General features: G+C 40.2%; 1 pseudogene; it reads right to left on the bottom strand.

Moving 5' to 3' along the window:
- LOC123577832 overlaps positions 1-10,349 on the bottom strand; it is a 74,839-nt pseudogene extending 64,490 nt beyond the window's left edge.
- Positions 10,350-23,013: the final 12,664 nt, after the last annotated feature.

Genomic DNA, 23,013 nt, shown 5'->3' with positions numbered 1-23,013 from the left:
TAGGGTCCTTTCAACAGGCTGGTGAGATTCAGTCATTGAAGCACTTCTTCGAGACCATCCAATTGAAACCCTCCCTGGCAATAATAAGGAAACTGTGAACTATTGAGAAATTATATGGCTTTCGGGGTCAGCTTTCCCAAATCCCCACCAGTGCTCTTCTCACTCTACCTTGCTATTTTTTGCTAAAATTTTAAATTTACATCTATCAAGGGGCACCTGGGTGGCTCAGTCTGAGTCTAGATTGCGGCTCAGGTCATGACCTCGTGGTTTGTGAGTTCAAGCCCTGTATTGGGCTGTGCGCTGGCAGTTTGGAGCCTGCTTGGGATTCTCTCTCTCTCTCTCTCTCTCTCTCTCTCCCTCACCCCGCTCACTCTCGCTCTAAAGTAAATAAAAACGTTTAAAAAATTAAACTTACACTTATGGAGAGTTTATTAACACTGAGCAGAATCACTATGCATATAGTATTTGATTTAATATCAAAGCATTCCTTTTAAGCAGCCACCAGTACCATCTGAGCAAGGCCACTTACCATCCCTAAGGTCTCCCCGAACCTGCCGGTGCGGGAGCTGGAGCAGCATACAACCACACTGCCTCTCAGATACTTTTTCACACACGGTGATTGGAGCTCAAACCTTCTCATTGGCTCTAAGAGCAAAACCACAGATGTTCCTACTCCAACACAATAAATAATGTGCTTTTCTGGGGGATACATTTTAAAAACAAGCCCAAAAGAGAGCTTTACAGAAGATGCAAACCTTTGTGAAATAAAAGGTATTTTCAGCAAAATGGAAAGTCTCCCGTGCATATTATAAGTAGTTTGGTGTATGAAGACAAAATTCTGGCAGGAAAAAACCTGGCTCGTTATGTAGCCATAATTTAAGAGTTGTACCCAACAACAGAGTTAGAAAAAAGAAAGAAACCACTTATAGGAAGTTATCAACGAATATAGATCTATTACACTTTGAGTGGAAATGATCTATTTATAGCACACAAACGTGTCATGTCTTCTTGGCTATTTTATGTTCCCATTCAGGAACTTTGAAAAAAAAGAGCGGAGAATAGCAATTGCAAATAGTCTGATTATCTTGACAACTGCCATCCAGCCTCTCAGGCTCGACACTCCTGCAAGCCTCTTCAACAACCCCATGAAATTCGGAGCCTCGCTCGGTTCCACTACCTACAGGGAAATACAATTCTCATCAGGAGCTACCTGTGGCTGATGCAGCTGACAAATGTTATCTAATCGAGTCTATAACCATCTCAGACAGGTGCGTCTCTCTCCCAACCTAGGAAATCGCCCTGAATAATTCATTAATATGTTTCTCTAAGCGAACATACCTGAGGAAAAGAATATCATGTTGTGGCACTTTTTATGTAGAAAAAGTAAGGGCTTTAGGATCTTCAAATTCTCACAGGAAATATCACAAAACCCTTTTTTTCTGCTAAAGAGAAATCAGTATTAGGGAAATGTGGGCCTTGCCGCTCTCTAACCAACCTCCTAGCTGATTTCCACATCCATGCCTTGGCTCTATCCTGCTTCTAAGATAATGCTCTCCATTGGTTTAAACTCATTTCTTTTTTTTTTTTTTTTAAGTTTATTTATTTATTTTGAGAGAGACAGAGACAGCACAAGTGGGGCAGGGGCAGAGAGCAAGGGAGAGACAGAGAATCCCAAGAAGGCTCCACACTGACAGCGCAGAGCCCAATGGGCTCAAATCCACAAAGCTGTGAGATCATGACCTAAGCTTACACCAAGAGTCAGATGCTTAACCAACTGAGCTACCCAGGCACCACCCTCCCCCAGCTTTTTTTAACGTGTATATCTATTTTGTGAGAGAGAGAGAGAGAGATGGGGGAGAGACAGAGGGAAAGAGAGAATCCCAAGCAGACTCCAAGCTACCAATGCACAGCCTGATGCAGGGCTCAAACACAAACCAGGAGATCATGACCTGACCCAAAACCAAGAGTCAGACACTCAACCAACTGAAACACTCAGGCACTCCAGGTTTAAACCCATTTCTAAGTCTCCACACAGACACAAGCACACTCACTTTGTAGCTCTTGAGGATGGTGCCTCAGATCCTTTCCCTGCCCACATGAGAGGGGAGTCCAGAGAAAGGGAGACCAGTCCCTTCTGGTCCAGCCTCTGTGCTCCCACCCACACACTCACTTGCCCCTGTCACCACTGGAAGCTAGCTTACTTGAGTTCTAACCATTCAGCTCTCAGACCAGAGTTGGCATGGAATATGTTCCCCCCTCCTTAGGCTCCAACACAAGCTGCCTCCTTTTATCAGGGATTCTCAAATGTAAGTGTACACCTGGAGAGCTTGTGCAAATATACATCACAGGGCCCCAGCCAAGAGTTTCTGATTCAGTAGTTCTGGAGGGGATCAGAAAATCTGTATTTATAACAACTTCCCAGGTGATGCTACCGGGGATCACATTTTTAAGAACCCTGAGTTATATTAATGTTTCCCACACTGGCTTGTTCTTAAGAATCACCTGAGAGTATGTGGGGGTGGGTGAGAGCAGGGAATGCAAAGTTTCAGACCCCCTCTCCTGGCAATTCCCATTCAGTAAAGCTCCAGTTTTCACAGGGTCCCCAGGTGTTTATTATAAACAGACACATGGGAGATTTTGAGCTGTCAAGAGCAAAATACAGCTCTGAACCCACAGGTTTCACATCATCACGATTTGGGGAAATGGCTGACGCAGGTAAAGAATATCTACTACGATAGATCACTAACATGCTCACATTCACCATTTATGTATTAGACTGTAAGTTCTTTGAGGGAAAGGCTTTATGTCTTTCCTCCCAGATTTGCACAGTAAAGACTAGTAAAAAGAAGGAAGATACGGAGAAAGGGAGGGAAGGAATGGGGGTAACTTTAAAAAATACATAAGCCCAGGCCCAACCTTATAGTAGTTCTGATTTAATGGGGCTGGAGTGGGATCCAGGCATTGGTAGTTTTAGAAAGAATTCTAGGGAATTGAAATATATAGCCAAAATTGAGAACCACTATGATCTGCTGCTCTTAGAATGAGCATTTCTGTTTTGTGTTAAAATGAAAAGAGCAGAGAGTGACTAACGTTCCAGCTGAGCCCTATCATGCTGCATGTATCCCACTGGGCAAGTCACGTAATCTCTCTAAATTTTAGTGTCCTCATCTGTAAAATGAGGATAAAATACCTACTGCATTCAGTTACTCATGAAGAGTAAATGAAATAAGAGTCTCCATTCAATCCACTCCTTCACTCACTCATTACTTCATTCACTTAACAAATATTTATGGATCACTCACCACATGCCAAGCACTGTTATAGGCCATATGGATGGTGCAGTGACCATGACAGACCAACACATCTCTGCCTTCGTAGGAGTTAGCCATGTCCTGGAAACACGGTTCATGTTCCACAAATGCTTATCACAACAGTTATCCCAACTTGAGATAATGACTGTTACCTACTCAACATGAAGTGCTAGAACAGAAAGCAACATGCTTTATACATTCCCAAGAACTATTCAAATTAATAATTATAGTGTAGTTATGGTTATAGTTGATACTATATTATGATCAATATTATAAATTTGAGGTTCATTTATTTTTTTCCCTTTTCTGTCCACACCCAAAGGATGATATGGCCATGGAATCGCAGAACATAAGACCTGAAGACGATGAGTGCCTGGCTGGCTCAGTTGGAGAGCATGTGACTCTTGATCTTGGGGTCATGAGTTCAAGCCCCACATTGGGTGTACAGATTACTAAAAAAATAAATAAAGTTAAAAAAAAAAAAAAGACCTGAAGAGGATCATAGAGATCATTCAATAAAACTCCTTCATGATATAGATGAGAAGTCCACAGCCCTCTGAAGTGAAGTTCCCTTCTATGGGATTTGTTAGTTCTTTCAGGTCAGGCCGGGAGTATTTTTCATCAGTGAATACTACATAAGTGCTTGGTCAGTGCCTTACAGAGTGTAGGCTTTAAATAAATGTTTGTTGGCTAAGAGAATGAATGAAAAAACATATAAAGGTCAATGGTAATCTTTGTTTAAGGACTGCACATTGAACATTAGGCAGCCAAGTGGGCAGCTTTTCAATTTGGCATTTTAATACATGACAAAAAGCCTATAAATATCTCATCTTCTCTGAAATAGCACCATAGGTAAGCATGTTATAGTATTAAATACATTTTATAAGAAATAAGTCTCTTTTCAATGTAAATTAATAAATTTCCTTTTCACCATATTTTTAGCTATCTAGGTCCTTAGCCTTTACTTAATGATGATGCACTTGATTAAATAAAATGAAAGAAAAATGAAAGTTCTTTCAGACATTAAAATGAATAATGAGTTTAGACTTAATCCAAAAGCAATTTAACTTTAAACATTCATATGAAATTAAATGAGCCATTGAATTTGCTATATAAGCAAGCATTAATCTTATCACACTATGAAAACTAGAAAGTTATACAGTGACCCATTAATTTCAGAGCCTAATACAAGGTCTGTTTAATGCCTGTACTCCATTAAAAAGTCTGATTCCACAATATAAGTGCTTTTTCATAAAAGTTTAAACTCAATTCATTTTTTTTTTTTACTGCTCCAATCATGTGATAATCGACTCTGACAAGATTATGGTTGCAAATCTGAATATGGTATGTAATGTTATGTGAAACAAATTTTGCTCATGGCCTGCTTCCATCAAAAGAGAAGACATTTATATCATTGGCAGGAATGAACATAAATTATTATAGCCCACTCTCCCTCCATCCAATGGTGTTTCCTCTGAATAAAGTACTTTATAATTCTCCCATTGCATGGATAGATATCCCTGTGATGTAGAAGCAAAATTTCTTCAGAGTTACACAAGCCAACAGTGGCATTCCAGTACACATCAGTCATATGCTATAAGCAGATTCAGTTCAATGCTGAAATCAAACAACATATGTTTATTTTTACACACTTAAAATATTTCTCCATGTAAAAAAAAAACTGAATTTTGATTTCATCAGGAATTCTTATATCCCAACTTTAGACTCCACATGCAACAAGCCCATTTTGCAGGTGAAAGCACAGTTGAATAAAGGGTAAAGAAAAAAAAAGCAGCAATGTTGTGCTTATTACCTTATAAAGTGTGTCGCTGAATGGAAAATCTATCCTTCCCATTCTACATAACATTTCATGAATGTTGGAAGATCTGGAGGGAGAGAAGAGGACGAGTAGAAAAAGTGAAATACATGTATTTTGCTGGAAGGAAGAGGCACAGTCAATTTTATTATATGCCATATGACAAACTGATTATTTCATAATAATAGAGGTGACCAAAGAAGTAGAATGTGTCAAGAATATGATCAAAGTGGTGTGGACTCACATGTACTACTTATTTCATTGCATTGGGATTAGATTAAGGAATTACATAGTTTACCTATTTTAAACCCTCATTAATAAAAATTAGTTCTTATTATTTAGAGAATGGCAATATGTTTTCACTCTTATGTGGATCCTGAGAAACTTAACAGAAACCCATGGGGGAGGGGAAGGAAAAAAAAAAAAAAGGAGGTTAGAGTGGGAGAGAGCCAAAGCATAAGAGACTCTTAAAAACTGAGAACAAACGGACGGTTGATGGGGGGGTGGGAGGGCGGGGAGGGTGAGTGATGGGTATTGAGGAGGGCACATTTTGGGATGAGCACTGGGTGTTGTATGGAAACCAATTTGACAATAAACTTCATATATTGAAAAAAAAAGAGAATGGCTAATTCACCAGCGACCTAATATTTGATATTTGAAATTTATAGCAGTAAATTTAAATAATGAAGTCTATTATGAATTTATTCATCCTTGGGCTGGCATTCAAGGCCTCTATGAGCAGCCTCCTAAATTCAAAACATGGCAGGAGGCATGTCCTGTGTCACTCATTCAGCCAAAATAAGGCCAATCAAGACCTGCTCCCACCAATCCAGTGGCTTAAGCCAGACCAAATACTACCTACCAGGCCAGCACAACAGTCCTAAAGGGAAGTCTGAAGGAGGCTTAGCAAAAGTATGTTTTATTTCCTTATATTCACCAAAAAACTTAAGCTACTTTCACAATCTCTAAGTATTCATTCACCCTTAGTGACGAATACTTTAACATTTTTAGTTCTCCTAAAAGGAGAAATGAAGATTCATAATTCCCCACTTTGAAAATTAAAAAACATAAGTTTTGGAGTTTAAAATTTAAATAAAAGGGATTGTTGAGTGTCAAACTTGCTTCTGTCTATAACGCCCAAGCAAGTTATCACTGTTGTAAATATTTCCTAATTTTAGAACTAAAACCCCTTCATATCTTGGAAGGCCCCTCCTTTCATGAGTCTTTGTGAGATACAGGGCTTCCCAATATCCTGCCAATAAGTTACCATTTTTTCACAAATTAGACAGAATTATTTCCCCATCAACTGCCACCAAGAACTCTGAGTGACACGATATGGCCTTAAAACTCCATTTCCCTATCTCTGAAATTGGGGATATTATGACCTGTGCTGCCAACCTCATGAAACTGAGGGGGTTAAATGACATAACAGAAATTAAATTACCTACAGAATTGACAAATGCCTTCCACAAGACTCTGTGCTTCCCTCTTAACATTCTCTGAAAATATTGAGAAAACATATTTCACAAAAATCTCCTAGTTTTTGTCAAAATGGAAATGATTTCTTCTTTTTTTTCAATGTTTTATTTTTGAGAGAGAGACAGAGACAGAGACAGAGACGGAGAATGGGGAGGAGCAGAGTGAGAGGGAGACACAGAATCTGAAGCAGACTCCAGGCTCTAAGCTGTCAGCACAGAGCCTGACATAAGGCTTGAACCCACGAGCCATGAGATCATGACCTGAGCCAAAGTCAGACACTTAACCGACTGAGCCACCCAGGTGCCCCGCGGAAATGATTTATTCTTAAACAGTTATTGTCAAGATCAAGTGAGATCATATATGTAAAAACAACAAACCAATCCCTAGCATATCAGAAGCCCTCAAAAACATTTTTCTTCTTTCCTCTTAATAAGAGAAAAAGAATGATCCAATTTCAAACTTTATGATGATTATGAGCCATCCAAAACCATAGAATGTCTAGTTGAATATACTTTGCAAGTACAATCAAAGATGTATCAAAAAGCAGAAGTAATGTAAATTGATAAGAATATGAAAATATAATCACTCCTTCCTGGTTTATGTTCTCTTATTAGCTGTAGGATCTTTTTAACTCACTTAACCTCTTTGATCCTCAGTTCCTTTATTTGTAGAACAGGGATAATTACATCTACCTCTCAGAGTAACAATTAGGATAGAAATACAGAAGGTATGGGGCTATGGTTTATAAAACTCTTACATGTTGTGCAGACACTATTTATCAATCATTGTCATCAACTTAATACTTACTGAGATGTACCTGCTCTAAGAACCATCATATGTACACACACACATACATTAATTTTACTTACCCATTGTAAATATACTAGGCTGAAGATATAAAATACAAGTATAATGATATGGCTCTTAATTTTTCTCTTGACAAAACTCCCAGCAACAAGAGATGTTGCCAATAATGTAGTGGCCCCTTGCTTAAGATCGACAGGATGGTATTGTTAGGACTCCAGCAAAAACCAGGAATTAAAACCAGGAATTAAACCATGTTGATTTCAAGCTTCATTAGAACTTGGGCAAGCATGCCTATGAAGACCACCTGAGAAAAGGATATACCTAGCCAAGCTCTCATTCACCATTAACCACACTCTGTGTTTACCACAGCAAAACACAACCCCATTATCCTATGGACTTCTTGCTTGGAGTAAATCAGATTTTCTTTTGCATTTATCTTTAATCTTATCATAAATTAAGAAAGTCAACTGAAAATATCATATTTGCTAGACTGTATCAACCAAAACTTTAAAATAATAAACCAATGATTGATGATAGATAGATATTGATCAATCAATTGACAGATCAATCATACCTGATAGAGTTTTAGCTACTTGACTGTATGTGAGGTAAGCTATGGAGAATTTCATTCTTTAGTTTGCTCCAAATCAATAATTTCTCAAAAACATGGCCTCTGAGAAAATGTACTTCCAACCAATAAAACTTAAACGGACAGTCCTTGAAGGCAACTCATTAAACTTTACAAATGTAGGGTGAAACAACTTCCTTAATGTGGAAAATTGTGACTAAATAATAGGACAAAACCATGAGGAAAATTGAGATATTTTTCATTAGTCTTTCTTAAAGGCATCATAAATTATGTATATTTTAAATAAAATTACTAAAATCACTTTTTTGGAAGTCCTTCTTAAACACTCAGGTTAAAGGTGTTCTATAGAAAGATCATCACTGTAAAAGGGTGTGCTTATCCAAGATTAAACATACAAGGATGCTATTAGGGAAAACACCTATGTGAGAGAAAACAGAGGGCGCTAAAAAGGCTAGGCAAACCATCGAGTACAAAGCACTCTGATCCCAAATGAAGGAAAGGAGGAGAGTAGGTTGGGTTAAGGCATCCTAGACTGTCATGCAGTCATAGGAAGTTTTGGCAAGACCATCAGGGAGTCCTCAAGCCAAAACTGCCATCAGAAGAGTCCCACATCTCCTTGGAATAGGCCACCTTACTATCCTTCACTCCTTCACTGTCCAGGAGCAGCTGGTAGGCAACATCCCCTGAACACACAAGCTTGGATTTCAGAATGCAGCAGCTGATGCTCTTGGTCAATTACACTTAGAGATTTGCAAGGCACAATCTCATGGCTGCCACTAGGGCATTTCCAATTAAATATATATTTAAATACATAGGGCATTTCCAATTAAATATATTTCACATATACATAATACATATTATATATATATACATATAATACTATATATGTTATATATATGTTACATGCATATCCTTTTAATTTATTTCATTAATATGATGATCATTATGGAAAATAATTTCACTGTAGTTAATAAATACACCAAGGGGGGAAATATCTTCATTTGCTCCAGCTACTGTGTTTGATGAGAACTGTTTCTTGAAATAATGGTTAGTTGACCAAGTGAAATATACTTTCTCCATCTCTCCCTTACCCTCACAAGGAAAAAGAGCTGTTAAAATATTTTGTTGATGTCTGGAACAAAAGTTGTTCTGTGTTTATTAACAGGTAGAATAACTATTGCATTAAACACTAACACATGAGAGTGTGGCTCACTCTCTCATCTTTCATTTCCTTGTTCAGTGTGGCTAGATTGGTAAACTGACTAAGAGTCTAAAACCTCAGGGTTCCTTCATCATTTTTTAATCTCCTATATATTTCAGCAACCCACAGAGCAATAAGGTCCTGTAGTCTAGATCTGGAATTTGAAACTAAAACTGCCAGTTTTAGTTTAAGCCTAAGACATATGCTCCAAATTTCCTTTCCCAAAATGTTGTTCTGAGGAGCAATGAACCCTGGTCCAAGTGCACTTTGTTTCCGTTTCATTTTACTCATTGTGTTCACTTCTTCTGCAGGAACCTCAAAGAGATGGAGATACTTGGGTCTTGAGATATAATTAAATTTCGGTACTAATTTACTATTATAGATTATAATAAATTAAAGATTCACTTATAAATAATATACCAAAAATGACATCAGCAAGATAGAGACTAGGAGATCCCAGCCCTTACCCACACTTATACGCAACGATAAAGTCAACTATCCATGGGTGAGAATAGCTCTGGGAGAACCCTGGAGTGTAGTTCAAGGGCTGCATTGACCCAGGGGAGCACAGAGACTGGGAGTAACAATATATAAAGGGGTAAAAGCATTTACCTGTATTGCCCCCTCTCTGGCCTGGCACGTCACCATAAGGAATCCTGTCAGCCATGAGTTCTTCCCATGAAAGAAGTCAAGCAGAGGACCTCAGCAACTTTGCCACTGAGGGTCACAGCAGCCTAGCTTCCACTTCAGAGAACCCCCACAGTCTTCATGCAGACCCCAGCTGCTGGACCTGCCTAGAGCCAGAGGCACCGCGTCCCCTTAAGATGGAGCTGCCAAGAGCCACCTCTCCTCTCCTTGGAGTCAAAAATACTTCTTCTCCCACCTCACTGCCAGTGATGCCACCCCTGTACCTGAGAACTGACACCCACTATGAATCATGTGCCTACATATGGTCCTGGCACCCACTAGTTCCACCACACATGCACCCACTTGCTCAATGGACCTGCCACCCACTGCAGCTACACACATGCACCCGCCGGACCAGGTGCTTGCTACAGCTGTTTGGACATCTACATTCCCACCAGACCCAACACGCATGCCTCCTTCGATTGCACCACTGTAAACCCCCAACATTGGCATCCCCATGCATCCCCCAACATACATCTGGATGAGGAGCCACTATTCAACTCGCCCAGCTGACATCCTTACACAGCCTGTAGGAGGTCTTTCCCTACCTCAGCCAGTGCATAATATTTAGAAGGGATGACTGCTTCTTCAAATATGAAGACAATGGGCATCTGGGTGGTTCAGTCGGGTAAGCATCCCACTTCGGCTCAGGTCATGATCTCACAGCTCATGAGTTCAAGCCCCATGTTGTGCTCTGTACTGACATCTCAGAGTCTGGAGCCTGCTTCGGATTCTGTCTTCCCCTCTCTCTGCACCTCCCCAACTCTCATATTCTCTCTCTCTCTCTCTCTCTCTCTCTCTCTCTCTCTCAAAAATAAATTAACATTAAAAAAATGGGAGAACAATAATGCAAGGCTGCCAGGAACAGGAAAAACCAAGGAACCATGACACCACCAAAGGAACATAATAATTTGCTATAGCCAACATCAAAGAAATGAAGATCTACAGATTACCTGAGAAATAATTCAAAACAATTTTTTTAAAGATCACTGGGCTACATGAGAACACTGACACAAAACTCAATGAAATCAGGAGAAAAGTACCTGAACAAAACAACAATTTCAACATAAAGACAGATATCTTAAAAACTATTACACAAATTATGGAGCTGAAGACTACAATGTCTGAGATAAAAACACAATTGAGAGCTTCAACAGCCTACTCAATCAAGCAAAGAATGAGAAATTTTGAAGAGGGGTATTTGAAATTATGCAGACAGAAGAGAAAAGAAAAAAGATGAATGGGGGAAAAAAAGCCTAAGGAATGTATGGGATACACATTATGGGAAGAAGAAGAAGAAGAAGAAGAAGAAGAAGAAGAAGAAGGAGGAGGAGGAGGAGGAGGAGGAGGAGGAGGAGGAGGAGGAGGAGAAGGAGAAAGGGGCAAAAAACTTATCTAAAGGAAGAATGGCTAAAATTTTCCCAAATTTTAAGAGAGAAATCAACATCCAGATTCATGAAGCCCAAAAGACCTGGATCAATCCACCAACCCACCAAGACATATGACAATTAAATTGTCCAAAGTCCTGGGCAAGGAAAGAATTTTGAAAGCAGCAGAGAGAAGTGACTCGCCACATATAACGGAAGCCCCGTAAGATTATCAGTGGATTTCCCAGCAAAAATCTTTCAGGCCAGGAGAGAGTATGATGACATATTCCAAGTTCTAAAAGGAAAACACTACCAAACAAGGATTCTATACCTGGAAAAATTACTCTTTAAAAGTGAAGACGAGGAAAAAAAATGAAGGAGAGATAATGTCTTTCCCAGACAAACAAACACAGGGAATTTGTCACCACTGGACCTGCCCTACCAAAATTACTGAAGGGAGTTCTTCAAATTAAGAAAGTGCTGGGGGCATCTGGGTGGCTCAGTCCATTGAGCATCTGACTTTGGCTTGAGTCGTGATTTCGCGGTTAGTGGGTCCAAGCCCCCACATCAAGCACTCTACTGTCAGCACTGAGCCTGCTTGGGATTCTCTGTCTTCTTCTCTCTCTGCCCCTCCCCCACTCACTCTCTATCTCTCAAAAACAAATAAACATTAAAAAATTAAAAAAAAAAAAAAACACTTGGGTGGCTCAGTCATTAAGCATCTGACTTTGGCTCCCGTCATGATCTCGTGGTTTGTGAATTCGAATCCCACATCGGGGGAGCTCAAGCCCTACTTCAGGTAAGCTCCTGCCCCACTTCACTTTAAATGGATATAATAAAATAGAAAGATTAAACATTAACAAACTAAGCATTTGAATAAAGATGTGAGCAAGTTTTAGCGGCGCCTGGGCGGCTTAGTTGGTTAAGCCTCCAACTCTTGATTTCGGCTCAGGTCATGATCTCAAAGTTGGTGGGATGGAGCCACACAACAGGTTTTTACTGACAGCATGGAGCCCATTCAGGATTCTCTCTCTGCCCCTTCCCCACTCTCGTGCCCGATCTCTTGCACTCTCTCTCTCTCAAAAATAAGTAAACTTAAAAAAATATAAATAAAAATAATAAAAAACAGCAGAACAAAAATGGAGGAAATGAATGGAAGGAAATAAAAATGAAAATTAACAAACTGAAAAATAAAGAAATTAAAGGGAATAAGAACCCCATTGTTCCTTTTTTTTATGTTTGTTTATTTTTGAGACGATGAGCTTCAGCAGGGGAGGGGCACAGAGGAGGGGGACAGAGGATCGGAAGCAGGCTCTACACTGACAGCAGTGAGCCTGCCTGATGCAGGGCTCCAACTCAGGAACCTGTGAGATCACCCAGGCACCCCCTGCCATTGTGCCTTAATTGACATACTTAAAAGACAATGTGTTCAAGAAAATAATCAGTACACAAAATTTTAAACAGATGCATAGCTTCCTTAAGAAAAAATAATTAACATACAAATACAAAGTGGAAATTACTAATACAACATAAGTATCCCAAACCATATTAACTATCTGAAGTTTATTTATCTTGAGAGAGAGAGCGCGCACGCATGTGCACGTGCGCTCATGGGGGAGGGGCAGAGACAGGAGCCAAGTACTGACAGCACAGAGCCTGACACAGGGCTCAATCTCATGAACTGTGAGATCATGACCGCAGCCAAAACCAAGAGTCTGACACTTAACCAACTGAGCCACCCAGGCCCCCCCCCAATCCATATTAAGTATCTAAATGTTATTACATACTCAAATTCTCTGACACCCAGGCCAGTTTGATTCCAAGTTTTACTACAATGTAGGGATTCCTAGCATTTTGATGGATGAGTTACTTGAGAATTAATTTTATAACTCACATTTGATGTCTTTTTTTTAGAAATTATGGTTTTCAAATATCTATGTCTAATCAGTAGAACTTTCAAAATCAATTAGAGCAAAAAGGTGAATGTTTAAATATACTTATCATCTGAGGCAGGTGTTCTCATCGACATACGATACCCCGATTCACAAATATAAGGTCAATATAAAACTGTATGTCTTGAGAAAGGAGAGAAGTTTAGGGTGGCAATGTACATGATAAATTGAAATACAATATCACATATTAAAACTCAGCATTACAATCGGCTTTTCTTCACAGGGTACCCCAATTCTAGTTTTGTACACGGATTCATGAGTTTTCATAGGTGACTCTATACATAACCGCATTATACATATTTATTTATAATTTGTTCACAGAAGTGTCCTAGAAAGTAGTCATTTCAATGGCTAAGTTATCTTTCTTAAGGCTGTAAATACCTACCGATATCCATGGTCTTTGTAACACAACTAAACTGGACTCCTCAGACCCACATGTCTAGGTAAAACTACATGACTGAGTTCTGGCCAGTGGAAGGGTTCAAGTGGTATTTGCCACTTCCAAGCCTAGACCCCTAAAACCAGTATCACATTGGTAAATATTGAACAACCACCTATTGCGGAGGGTGGCAGCAGAGTCCTGGTTTGTAGTATTTGCCAATTTCTGTGATATAAATATTCCCACCATGCCTAAATTCAAGGTAGCAACATAGCATCACTAAACATGGAGTTGGAAAGATGTATTGTATAGTATTTCTACCATACAAATATAATAAATATAAATAACCTCAAGAGCACAAAAAAACAGCAAAATGTAATAATATAATTAGGAAATGATGATATAATATACTAATATATTAGTATACGAATACTAATATAAATTAGTTTAACTGGAAGTGCATATAATTTGATTTTTAATAATCATATTTAAAAACAAACTCAAAAATTCCTAAAAAAACAAGCTCTCACAAGCCAGTATAAGCCAACTCCAGCACACCACTGCTAAAAAACCTTCCATGTGATATTTCATACCCTCATTCCTTCCTTGTTCCCTAGCCAAATAAATGCCTAGGATTCAGTAGAAGTTTGGGGATCCGTAGAACCACAAGAGTAAGCCTGGGTCCCCGACTGACTGCAGGGAGCAGATTCCCATCTCTCCTGATCCTACTCACCCACACTGGATTGAGAGTAAGAAATAAGCCTTAGTGTGTTAAGATATGTGGGGTATATGTTGCAAGAGCTGATACTGACTACCCAACTAAATGCACCATTATAAAAACAAATGAATTCTCTCACTCATCAATTCCCACATTTTGTGAATTGCCAAACCCAGATGCGAATGTTTTATAAAATACAGATTCCTGAGCCCCTGGAGATTAACATTTTTCAGGTGTAAGGTCCAAGACTTTTGGGAAAGTCTTAGACAGGTTTGGGAACCACTGATCCAATTCGACCTATTTCTGCCCAACTGTTTTTAACCAAAGCATCTTTACAGCTTTGCAAAAGGAAAGTATTATCTAAAATAAACTGGGGTATGGGACGCCTGGGTGGCTCAATTGGATGACCGTCCAACTTCAGCTCAGGTCATGATCTCATGGTTTGTGGGTTTGAGCCCCACATCAAGCTCTGTGCTGGCAGCTCAGAGCCTGGAGTCTGCTTCCGATTCTGTGTATCTCTCTCTCTCTCTCTCTCTCTCTCTCTCTCTCTCTCTCTCTGCCCCTCTCCCACTCATACTCTGTCTCTCTCTCTCTGTCTCTCTCAAAAATAAACAGTTTAAAAAAAATTTTTAAATAAATGGGGGCATAACTAGAATAAGCCTATCTCAAATTCGAAATTGGTTGAAGTTTTTCTTTCATCTTAAAAATGCATTCAAATTCTATACATTTTGTTCCATAGTAAATCTGTATTACTTTAGTATTATAAAAATATTTCAAGTTACTTACCAGTTAGGTTTCTTGACTCCCTCCCTCTTCTCACTCCCCAAAAACTGTGAAGTAAAAGAAATTAATGCTTCAGGGATACATGCCTAGTGGGGTCATATGATCCAGTGCTACATTTGAGAACCATATCAATATTCCAGTGCTCTAATCCCAGGGGAAGTGCTCCTAATAAGCAGTTAACCAGACTGCTTGAATACCTCTAGAGATGGGGAGCTTATTACTCATTCAGGCTGCCTTTTTCATTATTTAATACCTCTGAACATTTAAGAGCTCTTCCTCATAAGAGCTAGAATATAAATCTATTATTTCAAGGCTTTATGTTTGTTCTTTTGCCCCCCCCCCACACACACACACAAATTAATTCCTACCCATGTGATAGTCCTCTAGTCCTGTAGGACAGCTATCATGTTCTACACCCCTGATTTTTCTATTCCACAAGCCTAATAAAGTTTGTAGAAAAACAAAAAGCTACTCTATTTGCCAAAGGAAAACAAAGAAAGATTTACAGAAAACATTTAGATTTAGTCCTATAGTAAAAGTAGTGGGTTGATAGGCAAGGAGGGAAGTAGGTGCCTGAGGAGGAAACTGAACAAAATTTCTGTTAAAGTTTGTTATATTCAAGATCTACCAGGGGCTCCTTGGGTGGCTCAGTCAGTTAAGTGCCCAATTCTTGGTTTCGATTCAGGTCATGATCTCACGGTTTGAGTTCAAGCCCCGCATTGGGCTCTGCACTGAGATCACAGAGCCCACTTGGGATTCTCTCTCTCCTTTTCTCTCTCTGCCCCTCCCCTGCTCATGCACTCTGTCTCTCAAAAAAAATAAATTAATTTTTTAAAAAGTTTTTTTTAAGATCAACCAGAAATTGAGTTAGGACATATAGGTAGAGGACAATAAGAGGAAAAAAAGTTGGAAAGGTAAGATAGTCTATTTCTTGGCTACAACAGCAGCATTGGGATCACCTGAGAAATGTTAGAAATATAAGGTGGGAATGAAATTAGGAGTGACAGAAGGTAGAAGGTGAAAGGCGAGATGTAGAAGAAAGAGGGACTCGGTGGGTGCTGTTATTTTTACTCTACACAAAGGAGAGTCAGGATACTAAGTAGAGGGGATAAGGTATGAAAACAGGAATAATAATAAAACTAAAAATAATACCAAACTGGGGTGCCTGGGTGGTTCAGTCAGATAAGCATCTGATTCTTGATTTGGGCTCAGGTCATGATCTCACAGGTTATAAGTTCAAGCCCCATGTTGGGTTCTGCACTGATAGCGTGGAGCCTGCTTGGGATTCTCTCTCTCCCTCTCTACCCTTCCCTGGCTCGTGCACACTTTCTCTGTCAAAATAAACAAATAAACATTAAAATAATAATAATAATAATAATAATAATAATAAATAATACCAAACTATCGAACACTGGAGGGAAGAAAGAGAGGAGGTAAAGAGGTGGTCAGATGAACAAAATTTTCCTATTTCATAAAAGGGTATAAATAATGTCTTAACTTGATAGAGGAAGAGTTGTAAGTGTATAACTTAAAGTTATGGAATAACCACCAGAAGATCCTAGAGGAAGGGCTTCCTCTAAGCTGTGGGACTGCAGGTAAAGGTATTATATCAAAATAAAATAGGGACGCCTGGGTGGCTCAGTTGGTTGGGCATCTGACTTTGGCTCAGGTCATGATCTCACGGCTTGTGAGTTCAAGCCCTGCATCAGGCTCTGTGCTGACAGCTCAGAGCCTGGAGCCTCTTCAGAGTCTGTGTCTTTCTTTCTCTCTCTGCCCCTCCACCACTCGCTCTCTGTCTCTGTCTCTCAAAAATAAACAAACATTAAAAAAATGTTTTTAATAAAATAAAATAAAAATGCCACAGGCCCCACCCCAGACTTACAGAATCACACAATGTATTTTAATAAGATCCCCATGTGATGAACACACACAGTAAAGTCTGAGAAGCATGGATGTAATAGACAAGCTAGAGTCTTGGCAAATGCTTTGGCACTCAGAGGAGAGAGAAACAGAAAATTTGATGTCACAAATACAAAATCCACAAGAAATGATCATGGGAAAAATCATAACTTTTTTAGTATTTTCAGTGCTTACAGTCTCTAAAAGTTATAGCCACGCTCTTTGTTATAGCTAAGACTTGAACTTTATCTCATCGGGAATGGGGAATCATTGAGCCAGAGAATGACACGGGTAAACCTGAGTTCTAGGACCCTCCCTTGGGTACACATGGAACGTCAGAGTAGGAAGTACAGTGCTTCCAGAGCACCGCTAATTTTGCGCAGTTTTGTGTGATTCCCCAGGTGCTGGTGAATACAAGATGGTATATAAACATTCCGTAACTCATATATGTTCCTTCTTTAAACAATTTAAACAGTTTCGTCTTGTACGATGAAAGCAGTCTCCTTTCCTCTGACCCTGGAGATTTCTTTGTCCCTCTGCCTGTATCCAGGGTTACAATGCCAATCCTCATTTCAAATTCAAATTGGCCTTTGTCTCTAGTGCAAAGATGTCACTGAATCTGTTTGCTCACTGGCATGGTCCACTCTATGTATGAGAGAGCAGTTAACTAGTGCTGGATGAGGATTCTGGGTCTGATGAGCATGTTTTGTTTCCTCTGTGGTGTCCTGGACCCCAGAGTCCTACCTATTTCAGAATAACTAAGGATTCATACCCGCTTTTGTAAATTAAGAGAAGCAGACAAGAGAGAGGAAAAGGTGAGGAAAAAAAACACCATGATGTATCTATATTATTATTCATGCTTGCCCAGTGTGTTGTGGGCCACCCTTTCCCCATCCTCAATCCCGTGGTCTAGGAAGACCTCCTCCACCTGCCATTCGAGGAGGGGGATGGAGGAAGTCAGCTCTGCCAATAAGAGCACAGCATCAACCCCGCTCAGTGATAGATTCAGCGTAGGAATGCACCAAGCCTAACTAGTGAGAACCACACCTAGGACTTTTGTAGAAATCATCAGGAAACAAATCGTCTTCCTACTTTACACTGGTGTCAAAATTCCAAGCATATATTCCTAGAGCCGCTGGTGGCCATCTTTGCTCCACTACACTCCCAGAGCCCATCTGACAATGAATTATCCACAGAAGAAAACAGAACTTCAGGATGAGAAGACAGACTGCTGATGATGTTATGAAGTTCTGCCTACTTGAGTCATGCATGAAGGCTGTCCTAGACTTGGCCTTCACTGTTTAGGAGCCAATAACTTCCCTTCAGCTTAAGCATGGTAAAATTTAATGTATGATATTTGCCATCAAACAATGTCTTTACTTATAATAAGGAGATGAAAAGGGAAAAAAATCTATTCAGGCAAATGACATGGATTGAGTTTCAGACTGCCCCTCCCTGGATCACAGAGACAGCACACACTTGCTGGGCAAAGCACAAAGCCAAAATAGGCAAGGAGAGGGCTAACTAAAGGCTGGCATCTAAAGCTGCATTGCCTGAGTTTGTAGTTTGGCTCATTAGTAAATTGAGTGATGGTGAGCAACTCATTTGACCCTTCTATGTCTCTGTTTCCTCACCTACAACCTGGAGTGAGTGATAGAAAACTCTGCAAGGTTGATAAATGAATACACTGAGGTAATAACATGAGGCACCTAGAAGAGTGACTGGCACTGAGAAAACATTTGTGAAAGCTATTTTTTAAGTTCTTTTTTGAAAGAGAGAGAGAGAGATAGAGTGTGAACAGGGGAGAAGGGCAGACGGAGAGGGAGAATCCCAAGCAGACTCCACATTCAGCATGGAGCCCAACACCAGGCTCGATCCCACAACCGCAAGATCATCACCTGGGCCGATATCAAGAGTCAGATGTTCAGTCGGCTGAGCGACCCAGGCACCCTGGCTATTTTTTTAAAATCCTTCCTTCCCTCTTCTCTTCCTCCCTCCTTTCCTGAGTCCATTGCTTCTTCTTCAAATCAGAGACTATACAGCACTCAGGAACCAGAGATGGACACATGTCGGTCTGGTCCTCAGGAATCTCACAGTCTGTTGGAGAAGACCTCGTGCCCACTATGTGTTTGCATCCACGTGCCACATGTACAATGGTTAGCGTAAAGGACCTAAGAACTCACAGAGAAGGAATTCTCCTCCCATCATCATAGTGGTCAAGGAAGGTTTCTGGAAAGGCATCACTCAGAGCATACACCACAGTCACTGCGGTATGGTGGTGATGCCATGGGCAAAGGCCCCCTTAAGAAGATTTATAGGAACATCCCACATCAACTCCCTCCCTTCTAATACATGAAGCATTTCAAGGTGGGCCAAATACAAAGCTGTGTAGGTAGTGTGAGCACAGCAGATGCTCAAATTAACATGACGTATTATTCCTGAGAAAGTATGTTTAAGCTGGGTTGGGACTTAAAAAAAAGATCTCTAATTGCTGCCAATGCTCTAATTGTCCTTGGAAATTATGAAGGTTGGGGCTTGTGAGTCAATATAAAGGCTAAAGTGGGATCCTGGTGGTTCTATTCTTAGGGTATGAAAAATCGAGTGAAAAAAAAAAAAAACAGAGTTAAGTCTGGTGATTAATGTGAACTAATAGGATCTCAGGAGTGTTTCAGTCCACAAAGGTGAGTCGTGGAACATGCCTCCAGATAGTTGTGGGAATTCTCCCCAAAGGCTCACCTCTAGCAATAGACACCCTGACAGAGCATGTTGCCAATTTCCATACAGCTGAACCACGGAGGCCAAATGCTTCTGTTTATGAAAACTATTCTGAGCTATAATTCTATAACATTTGAGTAATTCAGATGGAAAATGCAAAATAACAGATTTTAAAAATGGTGGACACACATATATATTCACACTCAAAACCCCACGTGTCTATCACAACTATATACATATGGTGCACTCACCCACACAAGGCACACAATGTATACCACAGGGATACTAACAGTCACAATATTATATTCATATACACACATCCTTCATATATTCACACATGCCACACATACCACTTGCACACATAAACACATATACACATAAACACACATGCCACTTGCATACACCTTTCCCACCACACTCACACACCCAAGACACAGCCACCATATGTGCCAGACCAGATAAGTCACTCCAAATTTACATATCAGCTCACCCCCCAGACAGTTATCCAAAAAAAGCACATTAGCACACACATACACTTCCTCCCTCCCTCTCTCTCTCCCTCTCTCAAATTACACCCCTGAACCTGAGACTGAATTTTTTTCTTTTAAGAGATATACAGCTTCATTTTTAATGTTTATTTATTTTTGAGAGAGAGAGAGAGAGAGAGAGAGAGAGAGAATGCATGTGAGCAGGGACAGGACACAGAGAGAGGGGGACAGAGGACCCCAACCAGGCTCCATCTTGACAGCAGCGAGCCCGCCCAATACCAGGCTCCAACTCAGGAACCCATGAGACCGTGACCTGAGTCAAAGTCGGATGCTTAACTGACTGAGCCACCCAGGCGCCCCCACACCTTCATTTTTAATTCAGAGAGGCAATAGGGAGGAACAGAGGAAGTATTTTCAAGTTTTAAATGACCAAGATGTCCCAATACATCAAGACTCAACAGGTTTTGCAAGACCAAGCTAAAGGTGTCCTGAGAGATGTTCGGCACATTTAATTCACTCAACGTCCAGGGATGACAATGAAGAGTCTGATAAAGCAGCCTACAGAGCCCTGCATAAGGCAAGCCCTCTGAACGCAGAGCTGGTGTGACAGTAATGGTGAGAAAACTAGTCTGTGTCTTCTCTTGTCTCTACCTTCATGCCTTTTCCAGGAATCTATTGGGCTCCAACCCCTCAGGTGAGATAAGGGCTGGTGAGAGGTGAAAGCACTCCATTTTTGCCCTAACAGTGGCAGCAGAAATACCCCAGGACAAAGGCCACAGCCATTTAAACTGGACTCCCCTGCATGGCTGTCACAGTAGAAAATTATAAGAGAGGAAGAGGGGATTCCACTGAGTAAATACTATGCAGTACTCCTGGCCTGAGTGCCCCAACCACCTTTTCTTGTTTATTCTTCACAGCAAAGTTCCCTTAATATGGTCCCATTCTACATGTTCTGTATATTAGATTGAGTAGCTTGTCCAAATGCACACACTTTGGGACTGGATTTGAACTCAGATCTCCCTAGCTCCTAAGACATAGCTCCTTCTCCATGTATTTATCTGGCCTGTTAGTACTATAGTTGGCATCACACTCATACACAGAGACTCAGGATGAGGCCGGTGGATATTTCCATGAAAAACAACCAAAGGGAAACCTCAATACCTCTTCATTCATGTTAGAACAAAAGTATAATGAATACTTACTGATTTTTAAATTGTTGGGAGTAGGCTGCTATACTGCCATGTGAATGATATTTGGCCAAGGGTGTCAGCTGGTATGGAAATGACCACTTCTGTGGACTTGTGCATACATGTCACTCCAAAAGAAAAAGTGAGAAGCATCCCCTGTCCCTACCACACTACAAGCTCCCCTCTCATTTGTCTCCCTTAAGATAAATGCATCTCATCTGGCTTTAACCTCTAGTGCTGGGTACATGGTACATGCCTGTAGAGTAAATGACTCAAGTAATGAAAAAAATGTACTGCTTTACATGAAACAGTGTAACCTTACGGAGCCCCCAAACCTGGCAGCAAGATCATTTGTGTGAAATGGCACACACTGGGATTGGGAATGAATCCACAATGTGGAGACAGAAATGGCAAGGCTGATGTTGCTAACTCATCATGCGAAAGCTTGGGTCCTTTGAAGTCAGAACATCCTCTCTGAGGAACGAGATCATAGATTTCTTCCCAGGAACCCTGTTTCTGACACCTGGGGGGAATCTGCCATGCCTTTTGGTTCAGTAATCCCACTGGGGTTTATAGGTTTTCTCTTAGGTACCACAGTAGTGAACAAGAGCACAAATACTAGCTCCCACCCAATGAATGAATTTCTAAGGGAAAAAGTTTTTCAATTTTGCAAAATTATGGAAAATGCTCTGAAACATTGATCCTCTAATCTGTTGCTATTAGGTGAAAGAATAGATGAACCAATTAATTAAAAGTAGAAGGGAAAGCAGGAAAGGCACAAGAAGAGAGGGAGAGAGAAAGGAAGGAGAGGATAAACAATGGAGTGAAGGAATAAATACTAGGTATTATTACAAGCAAAGCACTCTGCTCCACCCAATTCTTGCATTATCACATTGGATCTGAAAAACAGCTACTATTATTATCCCCATTTTTAAGATGGGTAAACTAAGACTCAGAAAAAATAAATTGCTCATGCAAGGCTCACACAGATAACACGTTAGGTAGTTAGGTTCTTGGCCCAATACCCACTCTATGGAACTTAAATTTTCTCTTTAAGGAAAGATTAGGGTTTTAAGAAGATTAATCTGCAAGCATTTTGAGAGACAGCAACATATAACACTGGGAGGCCTGACCAGCTGCTATAGGAATCCATGAAAGGGGCGCAGACTCTCTGCCTAAAAGTACCTGATAAAAATTTTGCCAGGAAATCAGTTGAAGAAATACCAAATACACAGTAAAATTAGTATAGATTAAGTGAGAATGAGGACATGAGAAAAAGGTTTAAGAATCAGTAAAAATTCCTGTAATTGGAAGGCATTTCTGGCATTTATTAATTCACTGAACACCTACAATGTGGACAGGTATATAGGGAAACAATCAGCAAAACTGGACCCCATTTGTGTGCATCACACAGCCTAGATGGGAGACTAACAAAAGAATTTCCATTCGTAGAAGTTTTTGATATGTGACATGATAGTGATAAGTAAATGGAAGGAAGAGGGACCCCAGTTCTGGACCAAGGGAGGACCCAGGAACTCTGTGCACAGGAAGAGATCCCTTACTATGTTCTGAAAACCCAAAAGAAGTCCTCAAGGTGAGAGAGTAAAACTGGGAAGAAAGAAAGGAACTAGAGAA

The sequence above is a fragment of the Leopardus geoffroyi genome, chromosome E2, assembly GCF_018350155.1.
Source record: "Leopardus geoffroyi isolate Oge1 chromosome E2, O.geoffroyi_Oge1_pat1.0, whole genome shotgun sequence".
In the NCBI taxonomy this organism is placed as follows: Eukaryota; Metazoa; Chordata; class Mammalia; order Carnivora; family Felidae; genus Leopardus; species Leopardus geoffroyi.
This window is presented reverse-complemented; position numbering and strand designations above follow the sequence as displayed.